The 17,555-nt window shown below is 34.8% G+C and overlaps 2 long non-coding RNA genes across 3 annotated transcripts in view; one reads left to right on the plus strand and one right to left on the minus strand.

Moving 5' to 3' along the window:
* LOC141372498 (uncharacterized) overlaps positions 1–12,223 on the minus strand; it is a 91,310-nt gene extending 79,087 nt beyond the window's left edge. For both annotated transcript variants that reach the window (XR_012377762.1, XR_012377761.1), the window contains exons 1-2: positions 12,133–12,223; positions 7,518–7,635 (exon numbers count right to left, since the gene is read on the minus strand). This is a non-coding gene — a long non-coding RNA (uncharacterized lncRNA). The remainder of the gene's footprint in view (positions 1–7,517; positions 7,636–12,132) is intronic.
* Positions 12,224–12,311: 88 nt separating this feature from the next.
* Positions 12,312–17,555, plus strand: part of LOC141372499 (uncharacterized) — a 101,343-nt gene continuing 96,099 nt past the window's right edge. The window contains exon 1 of the long non-coding RNA XR_012377763.1: positions 12,312–12,526. This is a non-coding gene — a long non-coding RNA (uncharacterized lncRNA). The remainder of the gene's footprint in view (positions 12,527–17,555) is intronic.

Here is a 17,555-nt window from a genome sequence, read left to right on the forward strand (position 1 = left end):
CTTGCTCTCTCAAATAAGTAAATAAAATCTTTAAAAAATAAATAAATAAAATAAAATAGCTCTGATTAATATGATAAGGGATCCAAAGGAAAAAGAAGGCAACATAAGGGTTGAGGAACTAGAAATCCTGTGTGATAAGATGCCCACACTACTGTGAATCACTATCGTGTTACTTAGAAGTGGACTTAGATTAGTTGTAAATGTGTCTTGCAACTCTGGGGCAAGCATTAAAAAAGATATTTACAGCCTTTAAAACAGTTTCTGGTGAACAGGGAGTACTATATATTTTGCCATGTTGCTATTATATAATAGAGACAATGATAGTTCTTAACATATGAGTAGTTTCATAGATTAAGATTATATATATACATGTGTGTGTGTACTATTGGTTCTGTTTTCTGAAGAACTCTAATATACTTTGTCTTGACAGGTAATTTCATACCCAGTTCCTTTTCCAACTCCTGGTGGTTTCCTTCTCCTGCAGAAGTTTAAATCTTTGACCTTCCTCCCTTCCATTTACTACAGTAAAATGTTATCTTAATGAAATTGATACATATATAAGTAGCAATGTATCAATAAAATTATAGACTTCCATGGAATTTAAGAAATTTAAAATAATGAAGAATTTTTTATACAGTAGAGATATCGACTGCCCCAATGTTAATTTTTATATTTTAAGGAAATATCCATGTATTTTTTTAAAAATATGGTCACGTTAGCCTTTGCCCCCATTTCCGATTCCTCCTGTATGACTGACCACCACTGCATGAGGTAGAAATGATTAGAAGGCCTATATTTTACATGTTCCATAAAGCATGCAGCTTTATTTTGCTATCTGTAGGTAACATAATAATAAAAAAAAAAATCCCAATCTTTGGAAAAAATCATGCCTATCTTTTTGTGAAATGATAAGTGAAACCTGGAGGAAAGATAAATTGGTGCCTCTGTTGGTCTTTCATCTCCAGAGATCTCACGAGTACCCAGGAGGTAGTGATGACTACAGCTCTCAGTCCTCCAGCCCTCACATCAGACTTGTGCGATCAGCTGTAGGGCTGTGCTCACAAGGGATGTCAATCTTCTTTTGAATCTTCATCAGTTTCTTCCCTTTTTCATTTGCTCCTCTCCCTGCCCTGTACAACCTTCTTGCTAGTGTCTGTTATTTCCACTATCTCCATGGGATTTGCTTGCTGTTCCATAGTGTTAACTCCCTGAGTATTCGAAATCACTCCAATTTGTTTCTGATTTTAAATGAAAATCAAAATAGCTGTTTTTCAGATAAATACCTACAATGGCCCAGGATCTGTGCCTGGATCTACTGAGTAATTTGAAAAATATATATGTTTTCTTCCCACTGTTGAATACAAAACATAAGAGAAGAGCAACTCCTCTCTCCCCTCTAACTCTAGGGACTTTGCTTGGACCGGAGGAGCTTAAATCCTCAAACTCCCTCTATCCTATTTCATAGTGATTAAAAGGTATTTTTGCAAGATGTTCATCATGCCTCCAGGTTAACTTAAAAATAAAGAAATAAAAAGTTATGAAGATTCTGGTGAATCTTGGTTTAGATGAAGCTGTTCATCCATAGAGAGATGTTTCTTATGTAGAGTTTTTTTTTGTTGTTTGTTTGTTTGTTTTTTTACATTCTGCTTCATATGTACTGCTTATTCCCTGAGGCACAAAATGAAAATGAGACCAGAATCCAGGAAATACCTCCTTTACAGAAATATCAAGGGTTATCTCTGCTCTGGGTCAAGGTAATTTCTGAACATCGTGTCATAAATAGAAGAGAATTTTTCAGCTTCATTAAGAAGTTGTACTGTGAGGGGCACCTGGGTGGCTCAGTTGTTAAGCGTCTGCCTTCAGCTCAGGTCATGATCCCAGCGTCCTGGGATTGAGCCCCACATTGGGCTCCCTGCTCAGCGGGAAGCCTGCTTCTTCCTCTCCCACTCCCCCTGCTTGTGTTCCCTCTCTCTCTCTCTCTCTGTGTCTCTCTCTGTCAAATAAATAAATAAAATCTTTAAAAAAAAAAAAGAAGTTGTACTCTGATGTTTCTGCAGGTTGATCTTGGTTCACAAGTGTCTTTTCTTGTGTGGTTGTGTGTGCGGGTTTGATCCAGCAGTCACAGAATACTTTGGATACTCACAGAAGCCGAGTAGGGGAATCCTTTTATGAGACAACTAATGATTTCACGTTCTTTTGCCTAGATTATAAGAAGACTTGTAAGAAATAAGCTACTGTAAGTGTTTTTATTTTCAGTGCTCTAAGTCCCTCCAGTTAACCAGACCAGTGAGAGGAGAGCTTTGGGAGAGGATAGAGACAGGTATAAAAAGAGTGTCTTGGGGCGCCTGGGTGGCTCAGTTGGTTCAGCGACTGCCTTCGGCTCAGGTCATGATCCTGGAGTCCCGGGATCGAGTCCCGCATCGGGCTCCCTGCTCAGCAGGGAGTCTGCTTCTCCCTCTGACTCTCCTCCCTCTCATGCTCTCTGTCTCTCATTCTCTCTCTCAAATAAATAAATAAAATCTTTAAAAAAAAAAAAAAGATAAAAAAAAAGAGTGTCTTGCCTCACAGTCACTGTTGCATGTATACTGGATGTTAAAGACATAGTTGTTTTATTTCATATTCTCATGGTTAGTCATTTTTCTAAATCAGAACCATGCACCACAGTGGCTGATTCTGAAAGATAACTTTAATCCCAGCCCACAAATGAGAGTCCATTCTCCCAGTCCAAGTTGGCATTTCACACTTGTTGCTCCCTAGTCCCACATTATCTTCCCATATTGGAACCTATTTACCCAAGAACCATCAGTCTCCTGTCTGAAGACTACCTTTTATGGGGCCAAGCAAGCTTTTAAGATACTAAAAATGAAAGTTCTTATTACGTACTTCACCCAGAGTAATGAATGCCTTTTTCCAGACATTGGTATAACCAAAAAGACCTTCCAATAGAACCATTGGAGGACAAAGGGAATCATTTTTTTATTAAAACAACAATCATTTTAATATTCTCTTATTTCTTAGTATAATTAAATAAAAATGCAGGCAAAATTATTTCTTACATGTGCTTTCTGAGTCACTTCTAGTAGCAATTATCAGGAAAAAGATGGAAGTAAAATTTTATAGAAGAAAAGGGAGATGATTTTTCAGAGAGTAATAAGCAATAAAGTAGCTAAAGTCAGCTAAAAATATATCTTGGACTTCCACATCCAAATATCCTGTTCTGCATGAGAAAGTGTATATGTATGTGTGATGAAGTCATGTCTGAGAGTCCTACAACAGAATGTTATTATATGACTTTTAATAGATGAAGTTGTAATTGTCAAAGGGTTTAATGAAAAACACCTATTTACCAGTCCTCATTTTCAGTTCTCCTATATTAAGCTGAATATGTTAAATAAAGTTTAAATGAATTTCTTCCATTTCAAGCATTGATCTTATTTTTTGGATCTGACAGAAATAATAAAATAAAAATGCTTCAATACTTTGGTGAGTTCAATACTGTGGGGGGAAAAGGCTCTCATAATGCATAACATCTGCAAAAAAATCTCAGTTAAAGGTGGAGCAGATGTTGAGACTTTTTTCAATAGAGTCAGTAAAGGAAAATTAACTAACGAGGACCTTTTATTATTAGTGTCTATAAAATACCATTTATGCTGCTTTACATTCCCTAAATTTAAGGATGCTTTTTTTAATGTTTATGGAACATAAAACCAAACTTCAATATTGTGTGCCTATAACATGCTTTTCTTAACATTATCAGCTGTGTAAATTCTTTGCCAGAAGGGTAACAATCCTTGTAATTTGGGATAGGGCTGAGTTTAGGGGCTATATTAAGTCTGAAGTACATTGGAATCTCCCCTAGACAAACATTGTGTATTATTTAAAAATGGTTTAATAAAACCATTTGCATGTGCATATGAAAACTTTAAAAATAACTTATAAAACTTATGGCTTTAAGCTTGGTAGCTAATTCATTTTGTTTTTTTTTAAGATTTTATTTATTTGACAGAGAGAGAGTGAGAACACGAGAGAGCACAAGCAGGGGGAACAGCAGGGGGAAAGGGAGAAGCAGGCTCTCCACTGAGCAGGGAGCCCCATGCAGGGCTCCAACCCAGGACCCTGGGATCATGACCTGAGCTGAAGGCAGACGTTTAACTGACTGAGCCACCAAGTCGCCCCTTGGTGGCTAATTCTCAATTAGTATTATTTAAAAATATTTACATATTTCAAACATTTCCAGCCTAGAAACTTCTGCTTCAGACATCAATAGACTTCCATGTTTCTAATCAACATTTTTTTTTAAGAGTTTATTTATTTGAGAGAGAGAGAGAGAGCACAAGCAGGGGAGTGGCAGGCAGAGGGAGAGGCAGTCTCCCTGCTGAGCAAGGAGCCCAATGCAGGACTCGATCCCAGGACCCTGTGATTGACCTGAGCCCAAGGCAGACACTTAACCGACTGAGCCACCCAGGCATCACACTGATCAACATTACTGATAAGGCCACCAGGAAAAGCTGGAAAAAAAAAAAATACTTGTGTGTGTGAAGTCTTCAAAAAGTCTCTGAAGTGAAATGTATGAATTTCACTCTTATAAGCACATTCCGCTTTAGCTGTGTTTCAAGTGCTTATTAGCCATATGTGAATGGTGGCTATTTTGAGACTGCACAAAGTTAAGGCATTGCCAATTCTAAAATTTCTGTAGAAAAGTCTGAGAGTCTGAGCAGGAGGAAGTGGCTACACAGAGGTTAAGAACCGAGCAGAGGTTTGTCTTTCAGAAAGGCTTCATGTAGAAATACTTAGGGATAAAAAGAAAATAAAATGAGTTCAGGGCTGACCTAGGCAGAAGGCCTAATAAACACTTAGGAGTTTCAGTTGGAATTCCAAGAAGGCTACACTGAGGTATAAAAGTAAACAATAAATAGTCAAATTTTCTAAAGGTCCAGCTGCAAAACAGATCAATCTTTGATTGGATTAAGATAATACATCACTATTCTAAATGCATGCCAGAAATAAAGTAAAACTTTTCAGGCAGCAGGTTACATTAAATGGAGGTTTGATTTTAATTCTAAAATTAGATAAAATATCTTGCATTCAAGCAAAGATAATTGGCTTTCAGAAGAGTGCACTAAAACTTCCAGCATACATAGAAAGATACAATAGATAAAGGTCAACCTATATGAAAGAAATATAGGAGCTATTAAAATTTAAATATAATAACTAATATGTTCAAAAATTAAGTGAAAAGACTGATAATTTCAGCAGAATGCTTAAATCTACAAAAGTAAGATTTTTTTATTTTTGTAGAGAAATCTAGAAACTAAAATTACACTATGGGAAAGCTTGTGACCAATAGGAAATTAATGATACATTAGACACTTCTAAAGAGAGAATTATGAATTGGAAAGTAGGTCAAAAAAGAATACCTAAACTGAAGTATATAGAAGAAAAAAATGTTACAAAATATTTTTAAAAAATAGTACACAAGTTATATGAGAGATGATCACAAGATTTACAGCAGGTGTATTTAGAGTCCTATAAAGTGAAGAGAAATTGGTTGGGACAAGTATTATCTATAAAGATAACAGCTGAGAAGTTTCCAATGATGCTGAAAGGAAACAAAAAACAATTTCAAGAGACTATATGTATTCCAAGCAGCACAAATTTAAAAAAAACTCACCTGGTAATATAAAACTTCTAAAATCTGATGATAAAGTAGAGAAAAAAAGATCAACTGTAACAAAAATAAAGAAGGAATTCCATAAGATAAAATATTGAGCAACATAAAAGTGAAGGTAGAATTCAATACACAATAATACACTTTAACAAGTAAAAATATTAAGATACTGGAAAAAAAAAAACAGAATTCATCACAATGAAACCAGGATTACGTGAGTTCAGGGCAAAACAAAATTGTCCCAGCAGATAAGAGATAAGGAAGTAACAAAAAGTAAGAGATAGGGTGAATATGTGATAGAGCCAAACAAATTATACATTTATACAAAATCATAATAATAATGTGTCATGGAGTTTATAATGTACACAGGATTTTTTTTTAAGATTTTATTTATTTATTTGAGAAAGAGTGAGAGTGAAAGAGATCACAGAGGGAAAGGGAGAAACAGATTCTCTGCTGAGCAGGAAGCCCGACATGGTGCTTGATCCCAGGACCTTGAGATCATGACCTGAGCCAAAGGCAGCCGCCTAACCAACTGAGCCACCCAGGCACCACTAAAATGTACCCAGAGGATTAAAAGACAATATGGCAGTAGAACAAAAGGCAGAAAAGGGAATATATTTAAAATGTTTTAAAATTCTGACTTCTGAAAGTGATTAAAAAATCCTAATTTATATGGATTTTAATAAGTGGGACAAATGTTTTAATCTTCAGTGTAATATTAAAGGAAGATTAAAAAATGTGTAGCTAACAAGCTAATGAGGATAAAAATGGAAAAATAAAATTAACTCATCCAAAAGAAGGCAAGAAATGAGAGCTCAATATAAAATAAGTGAGGAAAATAGAAAACAGATGATAGATTTAACATTAAAATGTTAAATAGAAAACAAAAATGATAGATTTAAATTAAAAAATACAGAAATTATATTAAATCAGACTAAATATATCAATTAAATGACTAAGATCATCATTTATAAAATATACAAGCTATGTGTACCCTGATCTTGGACTTATCAGTCTCCAGAACGGTGCAAAATACATTTCGGTTGATTTTAAGCCACCCAATCTATGATTATTTTGTTGTAGCATACCGAATGGACTAAAACAATACCAATGGTTAATACCTGAAATAAAAGATTCTTTGTCATCTAAAAATTAATCAATACAATCCCACATTGTTTCAGTTATTCAAAATGAGTAAAACACTCATAGCAGTACACCTTGTCTGTTTGTCTGATCCTTTTCAACAGTGACCTCTACTTTTGATGTAAATAAACCTACATAAAAATTAAAGTGTTTGCTAATCCCTTAAAAAAAAAAAAAGGAAAACAATATAATTATCACCATGGATCTGGACAGGAAATATATATACCCACTATGTATTCATAATGCAAAATCATAGTAAATAAGAAACAGAAGTTATCTTAGGTCAGGTTCGCAAGAAGGACCTAGAATCTCTGAGACAGAGACTCATATGCATATGCTTTTTGAAAAATCCATTCTTCCAGAAAGTACTATAAAGGAGACAGAAATAAAGGCTAGGAAAAGGACTGAGCAAAAATGAAATATTTGGCTGGGGCGCCTGGGTGGCTCAATCGTTAAGCGTCTGCTTTCGGCTCAGGTCATGGTCCCAGGGTCCTGGGATAGAGCCCCACATAGGCTCCCTGCTCGGCAGGAAGCCTGCTTCTTCTCCCACTCCCCCTGCTTGTGTTCCCTCTCTCGCTGTGTCTCTCTCTGTCAAATAAATAAATAAAATCTTTAAAAAAAAAAGAGAGATTTGGCTAAAGTTAAGTTTAGTGTCATTAACAGGTACCTTCTGGAATATAAATAGCAAAACCAGTTTTCCTACCTTGAAACAAGATGGTTGGGCTTCAATCTTCATATTATTCAGTTGTCTATCACCAAAGGGAGCATGACATCTTATATTTCTCTAGGCTAGGCGGCTTCCTTTAGCCAAAGGCAATGCTCTGCAGAAGATCACAATACTTAGTCATTGGCCCCAGTACTCATAGCAACAAAAAGGATATTTTGTCAATGCACTACATAGTCTAAAAAAGGAATATCCTTAATGTAATAAAGTGTATCTAAAAACAAAAAAACAAAAACCTTTAGTGAACAGCATAATTAATGAGCAAATATTGTAAGTTTTTACTTTGGGATGAACAGTGCAACTTATCAGCATATCTTTTATACTGTACAAGAATTCTTTAATGGTTAAACAAGGGCAAAAAGTAATTTTAATTTTCATCATAGTTGTAGAGCTGTATACATTTGGGTGTAAGTTTGTTGCAGCTACCGTCTAATATTCTTTTTCTAAAGTACATATCAGAGAAATTCTATCCTAAAGTAACACACAAACAATTTATTGGAAAAATTACTATCAAACTTCTTAATTTAAAATAAACAGATTTATGATTTAAAAGTTAGAAAGTACAATAGATACAACAAATACCACAAAAACATACATAATGAAATCTTCAAAAGATATCTAAGGAAAATTTCTAAGTTAACTGAAGAATATAACAGAAGACTTGAATAAGTAGAGCAACACTCTTTGAACTCAGAAAAGCTATATAAATTCAATTTAATCCTCAGGTCACCTGGGGATGGAGAGGAGTGTGAAGGGGTAGGAACTGCTGGTGGTAGAATTGGACCACTGTAATTAGATGTTGTGGGTCTATTAAATATCCATTGACTCTTATATATTCATTTTATAAAAAGCCACTACACTGAACTCTCTTGTAGGTTTATGACTGAATATAACTGAATCTTCCTTTCCAATTGTTTATACTTCTTATTTAATGGCCTCATCTAGTGTCAACCAGTTGCATTTCTAGAAAAAAAAAAAGAAGTTAAATAAAAACAGTGGTGTTAGAAACCCTAGACCTATTCTGGGTAAGATATAGTTTTTAATGTAAGGTTTGTCAAGAATAAATGTTGGAAAAAAAAAAAGAATAAATGTTGAATTTTGTTAAAAGTACTTTTGACATCAATTGAAATATTAAATGATTTTTCTGCCTTAAAAAAAAAATAAATAAATAAAATAAAATAAACAGATTTAATATGATTATTTTTGGAAATTATAATAAGAAAATAAAAATAACTAATACATATAATATACATATTATATATAAATATATATGTATATGTGTATATGCATTTCTCCAAAGGTTTTAAATGCTAGTGAGAAAGAATGTGAAAAGAAATCTATTATATCTATTATTTATGATGGACTAATTCAAAGTATCATTTCTTCAATAATCTTATTTTCAATGCAGTTTTATTACATTTTATGAACTATAGTAAAATTATTTTACTGTGTTAAAAAAAATCTAGGGACATTTGAGAATGAATCATTTCCCCATTCAAATTCATACTGAAATATATCAACCCAGTTTTACATTTTAGCCTTCTTGTTAAAACATGCTTTGCACATATAATACTAAATTGAACCACCAGATTGAAATGAATATTAGATGAAGCATAGATTTAGGCTCAAAATTTTTTACTAACTAAGCTGAAAGGAATTCTAAAAATATACAGAATTAAATTTCAAGTAATATCTGAGATTTCCCAGATCACTGAAAAAAAATATACTGGAGATTCTCAAATAAGAGAATTATTGACTAAATGAAATTTCAGTTTTCTTTTTCTAGTTATATGTGTAGCTATACATACATAGGTGTGTATATATGTATATCTGTATACACACATAACTGCATATCAAAAGAGATGTAAGTATACACACACACACACATATACACTTATAGAGAGAGTTGGTTGGATTTTGCTTCCAGTTATTTATCACAAAATTTATTAACAATACATGATACAAATACTCCAGTGGGGACAGTTTAAATAGAAGAAAACTGAAGAAGATACAATGAACTCCAATAGGAGTTTCCCATTGGCTGCTGTAACAAATCACCACAACTTAATAGTTTAAAACAACCCACTTTTATTAGCTCACATTTCTGCAGATTGGAAATCAGAAATCCGTTTCAAAGGGCTGAAATCAAGGCTGATGCAAGCTCGTTGCTATGGAGGCTTTAGGGTCTAAATTATTTCCTTGCCTTCTCTAGCTTCTAGAGGCTGCCTGCATTCTCTAGCTCATGTCCCTTTCCTCTATCTTCAAATCCAGCAGCATAGCATCTTCTCCTCTCTCTGACCTCTGTTTCATTCTTACATCTCTCTCTATCCCTCTGCTCTGTTTCTATTATCATGTTACCTTCCAAGTCTGTTTGTAATCATCCTGCCTTCCCCTTACAAGGATCCTTGTTATTACATTGATCTCACTTAGATAACATAGGATTATCCCCCTATCTCAAAATTCTTAATCACATTTGCAAAGTCCTCTGGCCATATGTAACTTATTCATAAGTTTGAGGATTAGGACATAAATATTGTTGAGAGGCTGTTATTTAATCAACCCCAGCCATATTATAAATATATCCAAAAAATGTAAAATCTGAGAGAGATACAATTAAGCATCAGTCCTATGAGAAAAATAACTTTCAAATGATGATGGAAGAAATGAATTCCCTGAGAAATGATGTATTTTCTATGCAAACTCTTAGTTAATTTGATGTCAATTTGCTTTGAATTATGGAAAACTTTATAGTGTTTTTTCTGCACTCATGATGAATAAATCCAAATAAATTCCAAAATTAAGGTATGAAATTCAATTAAACCGGGGAATTAAAAATGTGTAACATCTGTAGATTCAGTATAAGTCCAGTCAATATCCCAGTAGATAATTTTGTGGATATCAACAAATTGATGTAAAGCTTATATAGAAAGACAAAAGTTCCAGAATAGCAAATACATTACGGAGGTAGAACAAAGTCTGAGAATTGACACCGCCTGACTTTATGACTTACTATAAAAGCAACAGTAATCAAGACAGTGTGGTACTAGCAAAAGAAGGGACAAAGAGATTAATGGATAAGAGCCCAGAAACAGACCCACACAAAAACAATCAACTGATGTTTGGCAAAAATGCAAAGCCAACACAATGAAGAAAGGATAAAGTCTTCAAAAATAGTGCTGAACAACAGGATATCCACATGCAAAAAAACAAAAAATGAGGTTTCACAAAAATTAACTTAAAATGAATTATAGACATTAATGTAAAATGCAAAACTCTAACATTCCTAGCAAACAACATAGGAAAAAATCTAGAGCTTGGCAACAACGTTTTATATGCAACCAAAAGCATCATTCATGAAAGAAAAAATCGATAAGCTGGACTTTATTAAAATTAAAAACTTCTCGGTTGAAGACACCAGTAAGAGAATGAAAGACAAGCCACACCCTGAGAGAAAATATTTACAACAAACATATGATAAAGGACTACTGTCCAAAACAATGTAGAAAACACTTAAAACTCAAAAATAAGAAAACAACTTGGTTAAAAAATGAGCATAAGACCTGAACAGACACCTCACCAAAAAAAGATATACAAATGGCAAATAAACATATGGAAAGATGATCCACATCATAAGTCACCAGGGAAATGAAATTTAGAACCATGAGATAGCACTACACACCGATGAGAAGGGCCAAAATCCAAAACACTGACAGCACCTAAGGCAGAGATGTATCAACAGGAATTCATCGCGCAGCAACAAGAATTCATTGCTGGTGGGAAGATAAAAATGGTACAGCCACTTTGTAAGACAATTTGGCAATTTTGTATAAATCTAAACCTACCAATTGCATTGTCTTTTTGGTTTTCCAGGACTAATGCCAATGTATGTGATTAAGTCCTTCCTGCTTCCTTTGGGACAATGGCTAATTATTTTATCTTCTCTGTTAAATTTTAATTTTCTCTTCAACCACCATTCCCTTCCTTAGTATTCTTCAACACCCGCAGATGTGTGTCCTGGAGTTTCTTCTTCACATTCTACTTACTGGACACTTCCTTGTAAATGCCCACATGTCCTTTCAAATTCAGCATGTATTAAACAAGATAAACACCTTTCTGTCAAAGGGAATGGCTCTATCTCAATTCCCTATTTATATACTATTATATATCCTCAAGTTAGACATTGCCAAATAAAGTTGAATTTTCCCTGGTCCTCTCTACAACTAGCCAATCAGAACATTTAGTTTACTGTTTTACAGGATGGCTCTCAATCAATTTTTTTCCCAATTCTCACTGTCATTGTCTTGCCTACTAACTCATTACTCTGCCTGAATTGCTGAAATGATTGTCTGAATACTCTTCTGACTTTCCAACCTTCGCGTTCCAATCTATATTTCAGAGAGCATTTAGATCAGTCTTTAATAACTGGTTAGTGTAACAGCCTTCTTAAATTTTATCAATGTCCCCTTCTTTACGCGGTCTTAGAGATCAATTGAATCAAATTTTTCCCAAACATGGCAAGTGTATTCCCAAAGCTAATATGCGATTTATGCCATTTTTATTAGGAAATGCCCACCCTACTCTATTCCCCCTTCACCTCGCGCTGTGAGGTCTGGAGGAAGCCCAGCGGCGGCGAGAAGGAGTTGGTGGCTGCGCACTCCGGACCGAAGGGAGGAGGTTAGGGAGGAAGAGCCCCTCCCCGCCCCCCTACCCGGCGGCCCCCGCCGCGGCTGGAGGGGCTTAGCGCACGCGCGGAAGTCCTCTGCCGCCGGCGCCGCCGCCGACTCCACCGCCGCCCGCTCAGCGGGTCTGGGTTCCGCCAGTCCTGCATCCGCCCGCGCCGCTTGCACGCCTCGTCGCACTGGCCAAATGCTTACCCTATTTTTAAAGAACTCCAAGTATGAGAAAAATATAAAGTGCTGTTTGGTCGACTCGAACTTCCGATGATCTATTTTTATTGCCCACATTTAACTTTCTTTTTCAATCAACAGGTAGGTTTTTTTCCCTCCCTTAATTCAGTTATCCAGATTTTGTTATTCCTGTTACCCTTGGTTGCAAACTCTTTCATGAACATGTCTTCATCCTGAATGCATGTTGACATAACCTAAGCTTAAGATAAATATTTCCTTTAGACGTATTTTTTTATATTCTAATTTTGCAACTTAATCTAAAATATACAGACTAGGCAGTTGATTTCAATCTTTTTTAAGTCAGACAAATGAAGGAAGATTTTGACGGAAGAAATCAGTAATTTAACACACTTTAAAAAATATAACAATTTAAAAAGCAAAATTATATTTTCAGTCAAGTGAAAATTGTGCAGCTAACCTACATGCTAAAAAAAGAGATGCCTCACATTATAAAGAGCATTTTACTCTGCAGACGTATAAAAATTGCTGTGAACTTTTATGCATTCTAGAAGTTCCTTTTTGAAATGATGAGGAACTTCCTTTAGAAGTTAATCTTTAACTGATGTTCATTCTGTTTGAAAAGTTTTTGATTATAGCTAAAGGAGTATGTATTGTAGCCTAGGACAAATGGTATTGCTTCCTAAGACAACATAGCTGCCCAGAAATGTCAATTCTGAAAAAAAGGATAATCTTAGCTAATATGTAAGAAATAATGTCTCTCAAGCATTAAATTTCTTTAAGTCTCATGCTTTGTCATAGCAAATAGGGGTAGGGCAAATGCATTTATCTTAATAATATTTAAATGGGGCCCCTTACACCCACTCACCTATGTACTAATGAGAGCTTAATTTTCAGCGGGATGGCACAGTCTAGAGATGGCAGAGCTTGGTAGAGCTTATATTTAAGTGGGTAAAACATAAGGATGTGGGAGGGTTGGAAGACAATGTTCCCTTCATGAAATGCGTCAGGAAGGCAAAAAAGATTGAGGCATCAAGATTTCCTTTAAGAGTAGCAGCATGACTAAGCTCTGAGGGAGAAAGTAAGAAGAAAGGAAGAAACTCAGTAGGAATAAAGGATTTGGAATGAAGCATGAGGACTAACATTTATTTATTGTGTGCTGCATGCTAAATACTGAACTTTGTGTTTTACAAAAGTTAGTTATGTTAGTCAGCAATGCAAAGATTTATTTATTCATGTTCATATTTAAATATTAAGTTCCCAAAGAAAAATGATAGATTATGGATATTCAACTTAGTACTGTTCAGTTTCAAAGATAATCTTGTTTTACTGGGTCCCTAATTTTGACAATTAGGGTATGAAAATTAGGATTTTGTCATGGACATAGCTAAAGGGGTGTCCTTGGTGAGTAAGTGTGCTATCAATGAGTAAGACATTGGAAGAGAACAAGCAGTAAAGCAGGGTTGCTGCTTAAGCCATTCAGTTGCTGTGCTAAAACTCTGTGTCTTCAAACTGAGTTTCAGATAAGACTGGTCTTAGTTTGGGGAGTGACTGATCGCTGTGTGTGAAACTAGTATCAATCCCACCTTTTACCAGCTCTTTCTTGGTAAATTGATGGTCTTTATTTTTATTATCCAGTTTTCTGAGTCATTTAAAAAAAAAAACAACACACAGACCTTATTTGAATGTAAGACAAAAGAGTACATTTCTTTAATATGTAAGTAGATCCAAATTATATTAACCAATGTAAACTTAAATCCTAATGGTGTCATCTGAGTTAATAGCAATTTTTGTTTCTAATATTTTTCTAGGTTGATTTTTTTTTTTCTCTTTTCCACTAGTATCTTGAATGTTATGAGGTGGTAACTGTTACATCCTCAGTGGTGTTTAAAACTATCCGGTGACTCCCACGCCCAAAGATATCATAACATTAATTCAGTTACACTTCTTCCTAACTCATATACTTTCTATCCAATTTATGATAATTTTGCTAGTAAGAATTGCAACTTTCCCCAACTCATTACAGTAATCTTACTATTTTTATGTTTATTATTTATAGATTTATTTGCATCATTTTATAGCTGTAGTCCCCATTATTATATCACATGTGTTCTAACTTTGAAAGGAATCCAGCATTCACTACCTGCTCATTTATGCTATATGCTGTATTTCCCCATTAATATGTCCTTATTTTGATTTATCTTTTAATTTAATATTTTTTTGGTCATAATTCTCCAGGTCTTAAAAATTTGACCATGTCATTTTTCTGCTTTCATACTCTAACAACTTATGTCATGCTTTATTTATTTATTAAAAAATAATAATATTGATCTTGTTACACTAACTTCTGGGGGAAAAAAGATCTTTGCTGGGAGAAGTTTGAGGTCAGTTATTTTAATTATGGATGACTTTTTTGTTTTTGTTTTTAACCAAGATATCTTAAGAATTTTTGTCATTATCATTAATTTTTCCACAGTATGTCTAGTATAATTAGGAATTATAAGAATTATAGTTTTAATTGAAAATGGCAATTATTTTATTTGCAAATGCATTTTTCATTCCATTTCTGGGATTTGTGATTTTATTATTTATATATTTGATTAAAAAAAATTCTATGTGTTCAATTTTTACTTTCAGTCCTCTATGTTGATGAGGTTTTCTCTTAGCTATTTCATCTTTTTTTGTTCCCTCTATACTCTGCAATATTCTCAAGTTTCATTTTTCCCTCTTTTTAGGTCATATTAAATTTTCAGTTGTGGTTTTGGGTGTGTATGTATGTGTTCTTTGTTTCTAATTTAGGTAAAGATTTTGTGAACCTTTCATTGCATTTATAAGGATCATTATGGTTTAGGTAAAAATTTGTAGCGTTGTTCGTTATGTGTCAGGAATAACATCATTTGCATATATTAAAATGATGAAATTTCTTGATTAAATCATTTTCCCTCCCTTTCACCTCTTTTTTTTTTAAGATTTTATTTATTTATTTGAGAGAGAGAGAATGAGAGATAGAGAGCACGAGAGGGAAGAGGGTCAGAGGGAGAAGCAGACTCCCCGCCGAGCAGGGAGCCCGATGTGGGACTCGATCCCGGGACTCCAGGATCATGACCTGGGCCGAAAGCAGTTGCTTAACCAACTGAGCCACCCAGGCTCCCTCCCTTTCACATCTTAAACAAGCTTCTTAAACCAAAAGATTTATTGCCAGAGGCAGTAGAGGGTCTCTTTACCAAGGCAATATCTACTCTATGGTAGATAATTCTATTGAGTTTTATATATAGCAGTACTATACAGTAGAACTTTCTTTTTTTTTAAGATTTTATTTATTTATGATAGAGAGGGAGAGAAAGTACAAGCCAGGGGGAGGGACAGAGGGAGAGACAGAAGCAGGCTCTCTGCTGAGCAGGGTGCCTGGGACTCCATCCCAGGATCCTGAAATCATGACCTGAGCTGAAGGCAGACACTTAACAGACAGAGCCACCCAGGTGCCCTACAGTAGAAGTTTCTTCATTGATAGAAATATTCTATAACTGCACCATCCAATATGTTAGTCACATGTGGCTACTGAACACTTAAAATGTTACTAGTGCAGCTGAAGAACTAACTTTGATTTTCATTATTTTAAGTAGTCACAGATGGCTAGTGATCATTAAACTATATTGGAGAAAACAAAATTGTATACAGAAGGTTTTGCTGTCTATTAAGGCTTTGGCATAAACTGTCATCACATAGGTAATAGGACATTAAGAAATAAAAGAAAGGCTTATTAATTCTGAAACCAAGGACTTTTTGAAGGAAGAAGAAAATGTAGAGAAAAGCCACTTGAATATTTCATAAATTTCCCTCTCTAGATTTGGCCTGGAGAGAGATGTGTATTACCTAAGTATGGGGAACATTGGTAGAACAATTTTCTCTACTGAATCTAGTAAGTATACCTTTAATCTCATCATCTGCAGATCATCCAGTGATAAAATCATAACAAAATAATCTTATCATATTCCATCTGTGATTGTCCAAAATCTCTTAATAATGGCATTTGAAAAGCAGGTAACTTGAAAGTTCCAGACATAACCATGGCTCAAAGTAAAAGGAGATGTGAACTTTGAGTTGAGACTATAGGTGATCCGCCTCAGCGAAGGATTCTGTTTAGGAAACTGATAGCACTTCTACTTGTGCTACTGATACTTTATTTATTTATATATTTATATTATTTTATTTTATTTTTTCCAGCATGGTAAGTGTATGCTTTAATCCCCATCACCTATTTCACCCATCCCGCCACCCACCTCCTCTCTGGTAATCATCAGTTTATTCTCTATGGTTAGGAGTCTGTTTCTTGGTTCTTTCTCTCTCTTTCCATTGCTGTTTGTTTCTTAAATTCCATATGAGTGAGATCATATGGATCATATGGTATTTTCTCTAACTGACTTATTTCACTTAGAATTATACTCTCTCGCTCCATCCATGTCACTGCACATAGAAAAATTTCATTCTTTTTTGTGACTGAATAATATTCCACTGTAGATATATATACCGCTTCTTCTTTTTTATTAGTTTTTTTTATTATGTTATGCTAGTCACCATACATCACATCATTAGTTTTTGATGTAGTATTCTATGATACATTCTGTGTGTATAACACCCAGTGCTCCATGCAATACATGCCCTCCTTAATACCAATCACTGGGCTAACACATCCCCCCACCCGCTAAAACCTCCCCTCTAAAACCCTCAGTTTGTTTCTGAGTCCATAGTCTTTCATGGTTCATCTCCCCCTCCGATTCCCCCCCTTCATTTTTCCCTTCCTATTATCTTCTTCTTTTTTCTTTTTAACATATAATGTATTATTTGTTTCAGAGATAGAGGTCTGTGATTTATCAGTCTTACACAATTCATAGTGCTCACTATAGCACATACCCTCCCCAATGTCCATCACCCAGCCCCCCCATCTCTCCCACCCCCACCACTCCAGCAACCCTCAGTTTGTTTCCTGAGATTAAGAGTCTTCTATGGTTTGTCTCCTTCTCTGGTTTCATCTTGATTCATTTTTTTCCCTCCCTTCCCCTATGATCCTCTGTCTTGTTTCTCAAATTCCTCATATCAGTGAAATCATATGATACGTGTCTTCCCCTGATTGACTTATTTTGCTTAGCATAAT

This window comes from Callorhinus ursinus, unplaced genomic scaffold, assembly GCF_003265705.2.
Source record: "Callorhinus ursinus isolate GAN/ISIS: 27379988/994484 unplaced genomic scaffold, GSC_fseal_2.0 scaffold4, whole genome shotgun sequence".
In the NCBI taxonomy this organism is placed as follows: Eukaryota; Metazoa; Chordata; class Mammalia; order Carnivora; family Otariidae; genus Callorhinus; species Callorhinus ursinus.